Source organism: Hakea prostrata, chromosome 2 (genome assembly GCF_041222555.1).
Source record: "Hakea prostrata isolate BN-2017 chromosome 2, UWA_Hpros_2, whole genome shotgun sequence".
Lineage (NCBI taxonomy): Eukaryota > Viridiplantae > Streptophyta > Magnoliopsida > Proteales > Proteaceae > Hakea > Hakea prostrata.
The window spans coordinates 43,950,617-43,964,659 of record NC_142601.1 but is presented as its reverse complement, the minus strand read 5'-3'; the positions used below and the strand labels follow the sequence as shown (position 1 = coordinate 43,964,659).

The window sequence follows — 14,043 nt, the reverse complement described above, 5'->3', positions numbered from 1 at the left end:
CTTACGCGTCTTGGTCAAGTCGCTTCTTCACCACTGAGACTGAGACAACCCTTTCAGATACGCACTTCTTCGAAGGAAAATAATATATAATTACATATTATCAAATTAACATCGATGTCTAGCTAGCAAGTCGCCATCAAACTATATATCAAAGACCGAGTGTTGACCTTCCACGTTAACAAGTCTTCCTGGAATCCTTACACAACACGTCTTAAAACAGTTCATATAGTTTAGTTTACTTCACTGGGATCATTCACCTACAACAGTACGTACTCACTTTTAAGTCTTATCCCACCTGCAACAGTACTCACTCTTAATTGCCATTTGAGTAGCGATGGGTTATGCGCGGTTGGTGTTTCCATTATGTTGGGTTAATGTGGGAATATTTCTCATTGTTCTCTGTTGCGGCAGCTTCATGAGCATGAGCATGAGCTTGGCACAATCACCATCATCATCATCATCATCATCACTCAATGGAATGGATGATCGGCTAGCCTTGCTGGCCTTCAAGGCTCGCATAACCGAGGATCCGTTTCACATTTTGAGCTCTTGGAATGATTCCGTCCCCTACTGCAAGTGGCGAGGCATCAGGTGTGGCAGTCGCCGGCATCCAAATAGGGTTAGAGCGTTGGTGTTACATTCCTATAAACTGATAGGATCCATTGCACCGGAAATAGGTAACCTCAGCTTCCTTAGGGCGATTTCTCTCGAAAACAACAGCTTACACGGTGAAATTCCTCATCAGATAAGCTTTCTACCCAGGCTTCAATATTTATATCTAAACAACAACTCTTTTGAGGGGAAAATCCCACCCAACATATCACTTGTTCGAACCTTAGAAAACTCTGGTTGGGTTACAACAAAATTGTAGGGAAAATCCCGATAGAGTTCGGGTCACTGTCAAAGCTTCAAGTCCTTGCAGTAGATGACAACCGTTTAAGTGGACAGATTCCAACCTCTTTTGCTAATCTTTCATCACTTGAAGTCGTTTATATGTCGGACAATGGATTCAGTGGAAGTATTCCAAATGCCTTTGGCCAAATGCCAAGATTAATGGAGCTCTTTTTCGACGGAAATAAGTTATCAGGTACGATACCTCCAACTCTATATAATCTTTCCTTACTCCATGGTATTGATTTAGGATATAATCAACTTCATGGCAGTCTTCCACCAACATTAGGATTCAATCTACCCAATCTAGAGTGGTTTTCAATTGGAACAAACCAATTTCATGGATCTCTTCCAATTTCAATTTCCAATCTATCAAAACTCGAGGTGTTTCAAGTCAACAACAATAATCTTGTTGGGAAAGTGGCAATTGATTTCGGAGGCTTATCAAAACTAGTTACTTTATTCTTAGCCGTCAATCATTTGGGAAGTGGAGGGAGTGACGACTTGAATTTTATCCACACATTGACCAACTGCACTAGTTTGAACTACTTAGATTTTCAAGATAATCTATTTGGTGGTGCTCTCCCCAACTCCATGGCAAACTTCTCAACTCAATTGAGATTGCTTATAATCGACGAAAACCGAATATCTGGAAAAATCCCAATAGGGATGGAGAACCTTGCAAGCTTAGAGCTTTTGAGCTTAGCTAGAAACCTCCTAGAAGGCAGTATCCCATCATCATTTGGAAGATATGAAAAGCTATATATCCTTTATTTACATGGGAATAGATTCACGGGGCCAATCCCTTCTTCCCTTGGAAATTTAACGATATTAAGTGATCTCTATTTACATGGTAATCATTTGCATGGACAAATACCCTCAAGTCTTGGAAAATGCAAAAGTTTGTTACGATTGAGCCTCTCCAACAATAATTTTAGTGGAATCATACCCAAAGAAATATTTCATCTTTCCACTCTAATAGAACTAAACTTGAGCAAAAATCATATCTTTGGTTCTCTACCTTCGGAAGTGGGTTCACTGATCAATCTTGAAATCTTAGATATTGAAGAGAACATGTTGTTTGGTGATATCCCAAAAGCCCTTGGTGCTTGTACGAGCCTACAACACATATATATGAGGAGAAACTCATTCCAAGGGTCTATACCACTCTCTCTAAGTTCTCTAAGAGGTCTTGAAGATTTAGATATTTCACACAACAACTTCTCTGGTCTTATCCCAAAATATTTGGGAACATTCAAGTTTCTCTAAAATTTGAATTTATCATCTAATAATCTGGAGGGTGAAGTACCAACCGAAGGGGTCTTTAGAAACTTAAGTGCATTTTCAGTCCTTGGGAACAATAAGCTTTGTGGTGGCATACCAAAACTTCATTTGCAGGCATGCAAGATTCAAAAGCCCAAAGAGCATGGTAAGCTACAAGTTCTCAAATTGATAATCACCACATGTGGTTGTGGGGCTTTTCTATCTTTGATTTGTACAATATTATTTTTCATTATTCATCAGAGAAGGAAATATAGGAAAGAATCCACGATACCTTTGGTGGGGGCTCATCATTTTAAGGTATCTTATGCTCAACTCCTTAAAGCTACTAATGGATTCTCATCAGGCAATTTGATTGGAGCAGGGAGTTTTGGTTCTGTATACAGAGGTGTTATCAATCATGGAGAAACAGTTGTTGCAATTAAGGTCTCCAAAATTGAACAAAGAGGTTCATCTGAGAGTTTCGTGGCTGAATGTGAAGCCCTTCGAAGTATAAGGCATCGTAATCTTATCAAGATCTTAACGAGTTGCTCAAGCATAGATTTTGAAGGGAATGATTTTATGGCTTTAGTGTATGAGTTCATGCCTAATGGGAATCTAGAGAAATGGTTATATCCGCATGCAAGTGGAGTGGATGATGAACAAAGGCATTTAAACCTCATTCAAAGACTGAATGTTGCAATTGATATTGCCACAGCATTGGATTATCTTCACCACCATTGTCTTATGCAGATTATCCATTGAGATCTAAAGCCAAGCAATATTCTTCTCGATGATGACTTGATTGCACATTTGGGTGACTTTGGCATATCAAAAATTGTTTCAAGAGCCACGGGAATATCTCAAAATCGATCTAGCTCAATCAGAATAAAAGGATCTATTGGATACACAGCACCAGGTAATGGGCCATCTTTATTATCTAGTATGAATATTTTTCTCTTCTTTTGTGAATTCATAAGATGAGTCCAAGTATTTGTCTCTCATATTCCACTTCAAATCTGAAGGCATGATGATTATTTCACTTAGATTCCGATTATTTGTCTCACATATTCCCCTTCAAATTTCAAGACATGATTATTATTTCACTAACATGTTAAAGTATATTTGGTCTCTTCGTAAAGAAGAGACTAAGATTCAATGTCTCAAACAATTGAAAAGTGATGCAAGAAAGGTGCTATCCTTGACTTCACCTGAATCCTCTTCTGCTCTTTATTTCCACCGCAAGCACATATAACCTAGGAAATTTCGTCCATGGTTATGCTTAACTTCACCTTTGAATTCAATAGAATTAGAAGAAAACAAGCGCTTCCTTTGTCATGTTTATCTTATTGTAATAATCAAATGGGTTATCACATTCTTGCTAGTCCCAATAGTATTTACTACCCATGATACATATATTGCAGAGTATGGTGGAGGAGCTAATGTATCAACACATGGTGATGTCTACAGTTATGGCATTTTGTTGTTAGAGATGTTCACTAGGAAACAACCTACCGATGAAATGTTTAAGGATAATTTTAATCTTCATTTCTGGGCAAATATGGCTTTGCACGATGATGTGCTGGCTATCGTTGATCCATCATTTCTCCAGATGGAAGAAGAAATTGAAGAGACAACCCAAACTATAGCTGAAATCACTAAGAGTCACAGATGCATAAAGGAAATTGTTCGAGAATGTCTCAATTCAGTTATTGGAATTGGTGTTGCTTGCTCAGCTGAATCACCATCGCACCGAATGGACATTAGTGTTGTGGTCAATGAGCTACAGTTGATCAGGGACATTTACCTTGGAGCTGGTACTTTGCGTCGAAGAGTATAACCCAAACTTAGAAGGGTGATCGAACTAGGTAAGCAATCACTTCCTTTAAGAATAGAAGCTTCTTGTCATCTCAATGTATGAGTAAATTCATTAAAGTTTCCTAAACTTGCTGATGTAGGACTATCTTCTAAGGAGTTTGGGAAGATGGATGCTTTTCTGGCTGGATAATTTTCTTCTTTTTCTTTTAATTTCCTTTTTAGGAATTAGTATCATTGTTTTTGGTGTTCTCTCTCATTCATGGGTCAAGCAGTTAAAAAGGAACTGTTGTAATTTTTTTTGGGCAATCTTTCTTCTTGTGTGTACATTTCTTCTTCTCAATTAAGAAGATTATTTGTTTTTCGAAGATGACCAATTGTGGAAAAGGTTAGTTAGTAACAAAAGTGAAGAGGTTTGAGTGTTACCATTGTTGTTAAGGATCAACATGTGAATTATGATGGAAGTATTTGTTAAGGTCACATCGAATCCTCAGTATCCTTCAACTTATATATCGGAAACTTTTGCATATGAAGGCAACAGAAAGGTCGCAGATCAGGAGAAGAGGCTTGGGTCACCTGACTCCAAAAAAAGTTGGTCAACAGTAAGGGTTTCTTGAAGGATTACTTTACTCCTTAAAAAATTTCAGAGGCTTTATTTCTCATATACAATACTTGATAGCAGAAGTTAGGGTTTATATTGCCAAGCTTTGTGTTGTTTTTTAATTCATTAGAGCGTTTTCTTTGTTAAATATGTTATGCGCAATATCACATACAATTTCTATTGGAGGCCTTCGCAGGTTGTTTTTTTCTTATCTTTTTGGTCTAAATTTTTAATGGATCAGATTTCAGAGGAATGGGTAGTCAAAAGCAAAAGCAATAGAAAAGACTATGATGAGTTCCTGCAACATGTTACTGCCATGCTTACACAAGTATCTGAACCCCACTAGGCAGTCTCATGACAGGGACTATAATTCTACAGGTCTAATGGAGAAGCATCTCCAAAAGCTTGCAGATTTGAAGGCTATTTCAAATTCTATGGCAGAAGTGGAATTGAAGAAGAACAAGCTCCTCAACAGTTTGATGGACAACAGTGTGAGCTACATATAAATATTAATCTCCATAATTTTGTTGTAAACAGACATAAATGCTGGAGATTTTGTTACCTTAGTTTTGGTTTTAGCTACAGATCTAACTCCTTGATTTTCTCTTATGTTTATTAGAGATGATACATCAGAATGAACAGAACCATATCAAGAGAAGAATTCAATTAGAAAAAGGAACTAGCTGACAAAGAACGTGAAATTAAGCAGGCAGTTTACAGCAACATCAAAAGAAGAGCTGGAGACAATGAAGCAACATCAAAAGAAGAGCTGGAGTTTGATTTTCTCTGAACTCCGTCTGAATGAACCCTTGCTTTCTCTTCATTTTTATCCTTTTCATTGCTAATCCTATTGATTTTTTACTCCCTCTCTGTGATTTCTGCTTGTGGCTATTACACCTTCTTTGCTTCAAGCCCCCTCTATTAAATGTATTTTGATAAAAACCATTTTTGGACTGTTATATTGGTCCCTTTATGTGCTGATCAAGGGTGTCGACTATCTGATTCCAAACTTCTCTACTTCCACACAGTTAGCCAATTCTCATGCTCTCGCATTTAACTGTTCTTTGGAACAATGTAATCCAAGTAATCTTACTCTGTTTTTGTTCTGTTCTGATGTATCTTTTTTGTTAGCTTAACAGTTTCTTCTTTTGGTGAACATTTGGCTTAACAGTTTAGGTTCACGTTTCTGTTATTAGAAAAGTTACCAGCTAACCCACATTTAATGTTAACTAATGAATAATGTAACTGGACATTTTGGTGTCTTTCTGAATATTAAAATGAACAATTTTTAAAGTGTGTATATAATCTCGATCAATAACATAATGTAAGGGAAAATACCGATTGACGTGCTATTAAGAGCAATGATGGCTTATGTGTGGTTGGTGTTTCTATTCTTTTGGATTAATGTAGGAATTCCCATTCTCTGACACAGCAGCAGCATAATGTAAGGGAAAATACTGATTAACGGTTCACTCTTTTCCCTCCTGTGTAAAAGATTGACAGAGAAAAACAATACAAAAATGTAGTCGTGAATAGTGTCCATGTGAAGCTAGTGTGGGGCCCACGTGAATAGTACTTATATGGGACCGACGTGAAAGATAACGAAAGAAATAATCACAAAAGAAGCACCGACACAACAATATACGTGGTTTGGCTTTGCCTACATCCACGGGCGTATTGGGACCTTCACTATGAGAAAGTTGAAATACAACACTTGTACAGTGCTTGGATTTATAAACAAACCCAACCCTATATTCAAAGTTGGATACCCTTGTACATCCTCTAATAACTCACACTCTCAACCCTACAAGAGTTTCAACCCACTACTCCAACACAGAAACACTGCACTCAATCTCAGAACTCTGCACTTGATGAGTTCACTCAAGAGATTTTTAACTTCACTTCCCTTCTATCTTGCCTCTCTCTTGTACATATCTCAAGCACACCTCCCATCTATTTATAGATGGAGAGGTGAACGATTTGAGAGAAACAAACTTTCATTACTTGCATTTTTTCTTCATACAATTAATGACATATTTGACAATACATACTAGCATTTATAAGGGGATAAGGAGAGAAGACTTTCATTAGCCTCCTTTAACACATGTTCATTTCTTTGTCAACAAAGGAGGGCCAAGGAAGAAGTGCACCTATAGTCAAATTAGGGGGTGTGTGAATGTCCTCTTATGAGGAGGACCACAACACTTAAGCCTGCCATAGTCACCATCATCAGCCCTCAGTGGAACGGGTGATGATCGGCTAGCCTTGCTGGCCTTCGAGGCTGGAATAACCGATGACCCCTTTCAGATTATGAGCTTTTGGAATGACTCTGCCCCCCTACCGCAAGTGGCAAGGCATTATGTTTTTTTATCTTGGAATTAACCAACTTCATGGGAATCTTTGACCAACTTTAGGATACAGTCTATCCAATCTAGAGTGGTTTGCAATTGGATATAACCGATTTCATGGATCACTTCCAGTTTCAATTTCCAATCTATCAAAACTCTGAACTTTTGATGTCGCTGGAAACAGTCTTGTTGTTAGAGTGCCTATCGACTTTTGGAAGTTGGAGGCTTATCAAAACTATCTACATTTGTATTTTCCATCAATCATTTGGGAAGTGGAGAGAGTGGTGACTTGGGTTTTATCAACAATCAATGACCAACTGTACTTTGAAAGAGTTATTGCTTGATGATAGTCTAGCTATCTGGTGGTGTGCTTCCCAACTCTGTGGCAAACTTGTCAACTCAACTCAAACTGCTTGTAATGTACAGACTTTGCAAGCTTGGAGGCGTTGACAATTCTTTTCTTTAAGAACTTCATCCAGAGTAGGAGCCAAACTATTCTTTTCCTTAGAAACTTCATCTAGAGAACTCTAAGATTATTCTTTTCCAAAGAAATCTCATTCAGTGTTAACCTCAGACTGTCCTTTTGGGCCTCCAAATCAGATTTTTCCTTAGTAAGGGAATCAAAGGCTTGTTGTTGACACCTATTTCCCTTTTCTAAATTCAATTTTAATCTGTCAACTTTTTCAAACTTGACCTGGAGATCATCTTTTTCCTTTTCAAAACTTTTGGACCAAATAATAGCCCTTTCCAACTTACCTTGAACTTCATTTCTCTCATATGTTGCAAGCCTGGCCCTCTCCAGGGCATCATTTTTCAGCATTTCAATTTGCAGAAGTTCATCCTTATGCTTCGCTACAAAAGCCCTTAAATTTGAAACTTCTTCCTCCAAGTCGGTATAGAGATTAGAACAGATTTGAAAATCATCCTGTAAACTATCTATCTCAGAGCATAAATCCTTTTCTTTGAATTGGGTAGCTTCTAATTTTCTTTCTAAGAGTTTCAATCTTTTCTTGAGTTCTTGTACCTCATCAATCAATTCAAAATTCCGTTTGATCATTTTTTCAATCTCCAAAGAAAGAATTTTCTCCCTCTCTAGAACTTCGGAGAAAGCATTAAAAGCATCACCAAAACATCTGTAGACGAAATGAGAAAGACTTAGCAAAGTAAAGCCCAGGAAAAATAATTTATTCTAACAAAAGGAGTAGAGGTTTATTTTTTACCCTCAAGCATGTGTGTAAAGTCCAACATCGGTCATGCCAGCCGTCTCTTTCTTGTCACGAGGGATTCTACCTTTGGTTCCCCAGTCTCGGGCAACTTCCCAATTTCAATTGGCAGTATGGTTATCTTTCAAATCCCAGACAGGGTGAAAATGATCCCTAGAATCAGCAACACTTTGGGCATCTTCCAACTGTTCAGGGCCAATTGGATGAGGATTGGCAGCTTCAATCAGTTCATGAGGATTGGCATCTGCTGCAGCATCATTAGAAGCGACTTGCATGTTGACAACTTTAGTCACAATATTTTCTTGGTCCTCAGGACCCACAGGATGATCAACTGGCATGTCAAAAGTAGGGGGAGCAATATCTAAAAAATCATTTGCTGGAGCAATTGGAATATTTTCTTCAACGACATCAGGAACAATGTTGATGTCTGGGATAACATTATCAAAAACAAAAGCAGGAAAAACAAGAATGGTATGGGGGGTTGCAAGAACAGGGGAATTGTCAGCAACAACAATATCATTTTCAGGAATATCCTTAGGGATATTTTCTTCAAACATGTCTTCAGGAGGGGGAACATGATTATTCTCATCAAATAACTGGTCAACTATTTGTTCAATGATGTTACTTGCAGCATGAGTAACAATCTCTTCAGCCATTTTCTTCAGTTGATCAAGAAAGTAATCAGAAATTTCCTTACCTTGACTTTCGGTTTCAATTATTTTCTCTGGAGGAGCTGTATCATTGTGTGGGAGATGAGGTGACATGGGGGGAGTGCAAACTTCATTTCTAGGAGAATAAGCGGGTTCAGCAATCTCCTCAGCTATCTTTTCAGTATCAGTAGGATTTTCTTTCTGAATGGGAACTTCAACAGAAGGAGAAACAAAATATTTCTTCTTTCTACTTTTCTTGGTGGCAATTAGTTCATGACCTGAAGAAGGGCCCATAGAGCGAAGTCTACTTCTCAGGATCCTTGTTCTTTCAACAGGATTTTCATTGGTCACCACCTTAACAAATCGAACATTAGAACTTTCAACATCAGCATCTTCCTGTACTTGGTCAGCTTCGACATCTCTTTGTACTTGGTCCACTAGTACTTGGTCTACTTTTTGCTGATCAGATTGATTTTTCTTCTCAATGGTTTTTTCAATACTTTTGGATTTCTTCTTGAGAGATTTCTTAAGACTTCGATCACTTGAAGGACGAATGGCAGAATGTTTTCTTTTCATACCTGACTTCCCAAGTTTGGGATCAGACTTTTTCTCTTCTGAAGCAGCCTTTCGAAGTTCAGAAATATTGGGGATTTGGTAGATATCAGTCCCTGAAAAAGAAACAAAGATCATACATATATATATATATATATATATATATATATATATATGCTAGCGTGGTTCATGCATCCATCTTGCATCCAGATATTATGTAAGGAACGTTTTTTCTTAATACCAAATTCTGAAGTTATGGTTCAACTTCTATGGAATGCATCCCCTAGCCAAAAAGGAAAGTCTATTATCTGAATTTCGTAGAGCGAGCTTGGTTATAAGTCTCAGTTCTGATAATTAGATGGAGCCCTGTAGGCTTTGTGTTTTGCACTAAATGAAATTTACCATACAATACCAGTAATGACCACGAGAAAACCACTCCTTCGATATCTTTGCATTCATATAGTATAACTTGCATCAGGCCAAGATAAGTAAGTCTTAACTACGAAGGTAGTACTGAGTAGGATATACAACTTTATTGATCACTCGCTGAATCCAATTTCAATATTCACTGTTCACTATTCACAAGTATTCATTTTACTATTCACTTGCCACTAGTAAGTTTACTTTTCTGAATTCTAGTTAATTTTCCTTACTGTCTTTATAAATTTTATATAATGAAGGAAGTAGTGGATAAATTTACTGTTTATATTCATCTTTTACATAATTGTAATAATTTTTCACAAATAAAAGAAGTATTTTGCAGTTTACTTGAATATTACAAAACAATTGTGAATATTATAGAACTTCCACAACCATATGTTGTACAAGGATTAACCCTTCCAATAGAAATCCGCGAACTTATCTTTGATAAGTTAGCATCTTCTATTAAACCAACCAATACTGTAGTACAAAAAGAACAATTAAGAAATAAGTTTAAAAATCAAAGACAAAAATATGTGATATATTTGGCAGTAAAACATTTTGACAAAAAAGAAACAGAATTATCGTGGTATGATCTTTTAAAAGGAATAAAATATAAAAGTCCCACATCAATGGGATTTGATCCTTATACATATGAATTACTCATGTCTGAAACTCTAGAAATAAAAAAACATGAACTTAAAATAGAAATTTTACACCAAAGAATTATTGGTGATGAACTTGTTTATATAAGAACGAAAATTCAACAAAATTATAACAGAATTCATAATATTATAAATAAAGATCAAGTAGTAATAAGTAAAAAAGATAGAAAACATATGAATAAAATTGAAAGAAATAATAAGAAATTATTTGAACAAATTAAGAATTTAGTAAAAATTTATGGAAATATTAAACAATATATGGAGCTTAAACAAAATGAATTAAATACCGCAATTTATATTGAAGATAATGATAATTACGAAATAGAATAATTATGCAAAACTAGTAGAAAAACTCTAATATTTAATAACGTTCATGAGTTCACAAGATAGGCTAAGACAGTTAAGAGGAATAAAAAACTTAAGAGATAAAATAAAAGAAACAGAAAATGAAGTTAATTATTTTAGAAGAAAAATGGCAGAAATAGATCATAATGAACCCTTTGATAATATCCCAGACAATTTACGTTGGAGAATAGATAATCAACCACTAATACTAGTAAGAAGATACCAAATAGATAGATTAAAAGCTATTTTAGAATATAAACAAAAAGAATTAGCACAATTTGCATCATGAGTCATCTTGAAGTATAAACATATTGGTAACAAATTATTCGAATAATTATGCAAAAACTAGTAGAAACATACACAGTATGTATATCTGCTTTACAACATAGTCAAACAACTAACGGAAAGAAAATGGCTTTTTGTAGCTTATTAGAATATTTTAAACATGCAGTAAATATTATTGAACTCCCTGAAGAAACTATTAGTCAAGGAATAACTTTACCCAGTGAAATAAGAGAACTTATATTTGATAAATTAGCATCATCCATAGAATCCACAAATTCAAAATTATTATCACAATATACACAATTAAAAGAAGACACAATATCAATAAGACAAAAATATTGTATACATAAGATTTCGAGTTATTTCGATCAACCTGACGAAGACCTCCCTTGGTATAAAAATATAGAAAATATGAAAATGAAATTAGCTATATCTTACGGATATGAACCATTTGATAGAAGTTTAACTTTAATCGAAACAATAAATATAAAAACTCAAGAAATGAAAATAGAAATCCAAAAACAAAAAGATATAAGTGATGAGATACTAATCTTGAAACAACAAATTAGAAATAATTATGATAGTATACATCGATTAACTGCTCCAAGATATTTAGAACCACGAGGCCCTACCCTAGAAGAAAGAAAACTTCTAAAAGAATTTAGGCAACAAAATTATGAATTATTTGAAAAAATTAGAATATTATTAAAACAATTTGAACAAATAATTAGAGTAAATGAAGAAAATGACAGCCTATTTGAAGATTATCATAATTCAGGAGAATATTACTAAATGGACCAAGAAAATAAAAATTATAAAAATGAACTAATAATACTTAGACAAAATCAAGATTACATAAAAAGTGAATTAGAACAAATTATGTCTGTAACAAACCAATTAAAATTACAACAATTACCAACAAGTGAAGATATACATAAATTAATCTTTTTCTTTGAACAAGAGCAAAATAGACATATAAAGTATAAATAAATATTTAATTTATTAAACGAAAGATGTGATAAAGTAAATATTAGGTGTGATCAAATAATTGAAAAATTAGACTATTTAGAAAAGATAATTAAACAAATTGGATATTAGGCTATGGAAGAAAACCTTATATATCAACAAATTTTACAGCAAGCCAAAGAATATCACCCAGAAACGGAAGGCTTATCAAAATATGATCCAGGACAACCCACTGATAAAATTCTCCTTAAACAAAATAATGTAATTATACTATTACATTTAAAACTCCTAAATAACTTAGAACAATTACACAAAGATTTACTTTTAGTACAAGATTTAATACCAAAGAAAACCACAGTAAATGATATATTATCTCAAATGAAAAATCTAAATATTAACAAGACAACAGGAATAGATAGACTCAGACAACCAAAACCCCTAGCTAAATTTTACGTGCAAAAATCATGAGTAAAATGATAAGAAAATTTTCGAATAGACAGCTAGTAGGACAGTCCTCCAAAACTTTAGAAAGCCCACAAGAAAATAAAATAACAGAAATTGTAGATATAAATGAAAATATAGAAATATTTAGGAATAATGCTTTAAATCTATTAAACCCTAAAACCTTATATAATACAGCAAACTTCCCAAGAGATACTGTATTTATAAGACATAAAAACGAAGAAATTGTAAGTTGTTTAGAAGGACAAACCATCAGATTACCAATGGTGGACAAAGAATTAAAAATATTATTAAAACAAAAGCATATTAAATTAATACACACTGGAATATTTGTAGTTGGAATAAAATCCCTTACTCGAAAACACTTAGGCACTAAAGCCCTGGTAACAATATATGATTCTAGATGGAAAAACACAAATTCAATAATACAATTAATGGAAATATATATGAACAATAATGTAGGATTAGTATTCTTCACCCCTGATATGTTAATTGATAAAGAAGCTTTTATAAACAATATACAAATAGGAATACAAACTAAAGGATATTAAGGATTTACAGGAAACAATCTTATAATTTGTACTGGATTTTTAGGAGCCGGAATACAAAATTCAACCACTAATTATAAAATAAATATAAAAGATATAGTAGAAAGTATGGTTAGTAAAGGAGTAAAAGCCATAACACCCCCTAAAATAGACTTTTTTGAATATGCAGGATTACCATGGAACATTTCTCAAATAGTGCAAAACGATATACAAATGACAATAACTCCATCTGATCACTCAATGTATCAAACAGCTAAAGGAGAGACATTAATAAAATTCACAAATTATACAACCCTAACCCAACCTAAGACAGACACCGTCTGAGAATCAATTAGTGATTAAACAAAACAAAATGGATATCAAAAATACCTTAAACGAAATGCACCAATCAATAGATAAATTAACAAATAATATAGCAATAATTACCAAATTAGTAGAAGAACAATGTAAAAAGGATAAGTTAGAACAAGAAAATAAATTAAAGGCTATAGAAAACCAGAAAGAACTTGTTATAACATCCGATACAAATACTACCTATGAATCTGACATAGAATTCGAATCAGAAATATCAAATATTATTAATACCGAATATGTTATAGATCCAGAATGTGAGTATATACAAGAAATTATAGATAATATAAATATTGAATATATGGAACCACAAGAATCTAGAGCTAGTGCTTCAAATCAACCTCAAAATACTCACATACGAGATACAGCAATGAGTACTGAAGATGGATCATCAGGAATGAATATACCTAGACCATCTGCACAATATAAAGATATATTTTGGTTATCGGGAAATACCAACAATTTTAATCATAATACACAATGGAAATCTAGAGGACAAAGATACCCTACAGATGAACCGATAATATTCCAGAATCATGAACAATGAGCTATATTAAATATAACACATCATGATCCACAAAAATGGAATACTGTTATAGCTATTTGGAAACAAAGAGTTACTAATGATATTTATAAAAATTTTAATGTAGAAAATTTAACA

The 14,043-nt window shown here is 34.3% G+C and overlaps 1 pseudogene; it reads left to right on the top strand.

The window, feature by feature from the left end:
- The first annotated feature begins 334 nt into the window (after positions 1-334).
- On the top strand, positions 335-3,991 carry LOC149024420 (uncharacterized; annotated as a pseudogene).
- The last annotated feature ends 10,052 nt before the right edge of the window (positions 3,992-14,043 follow it).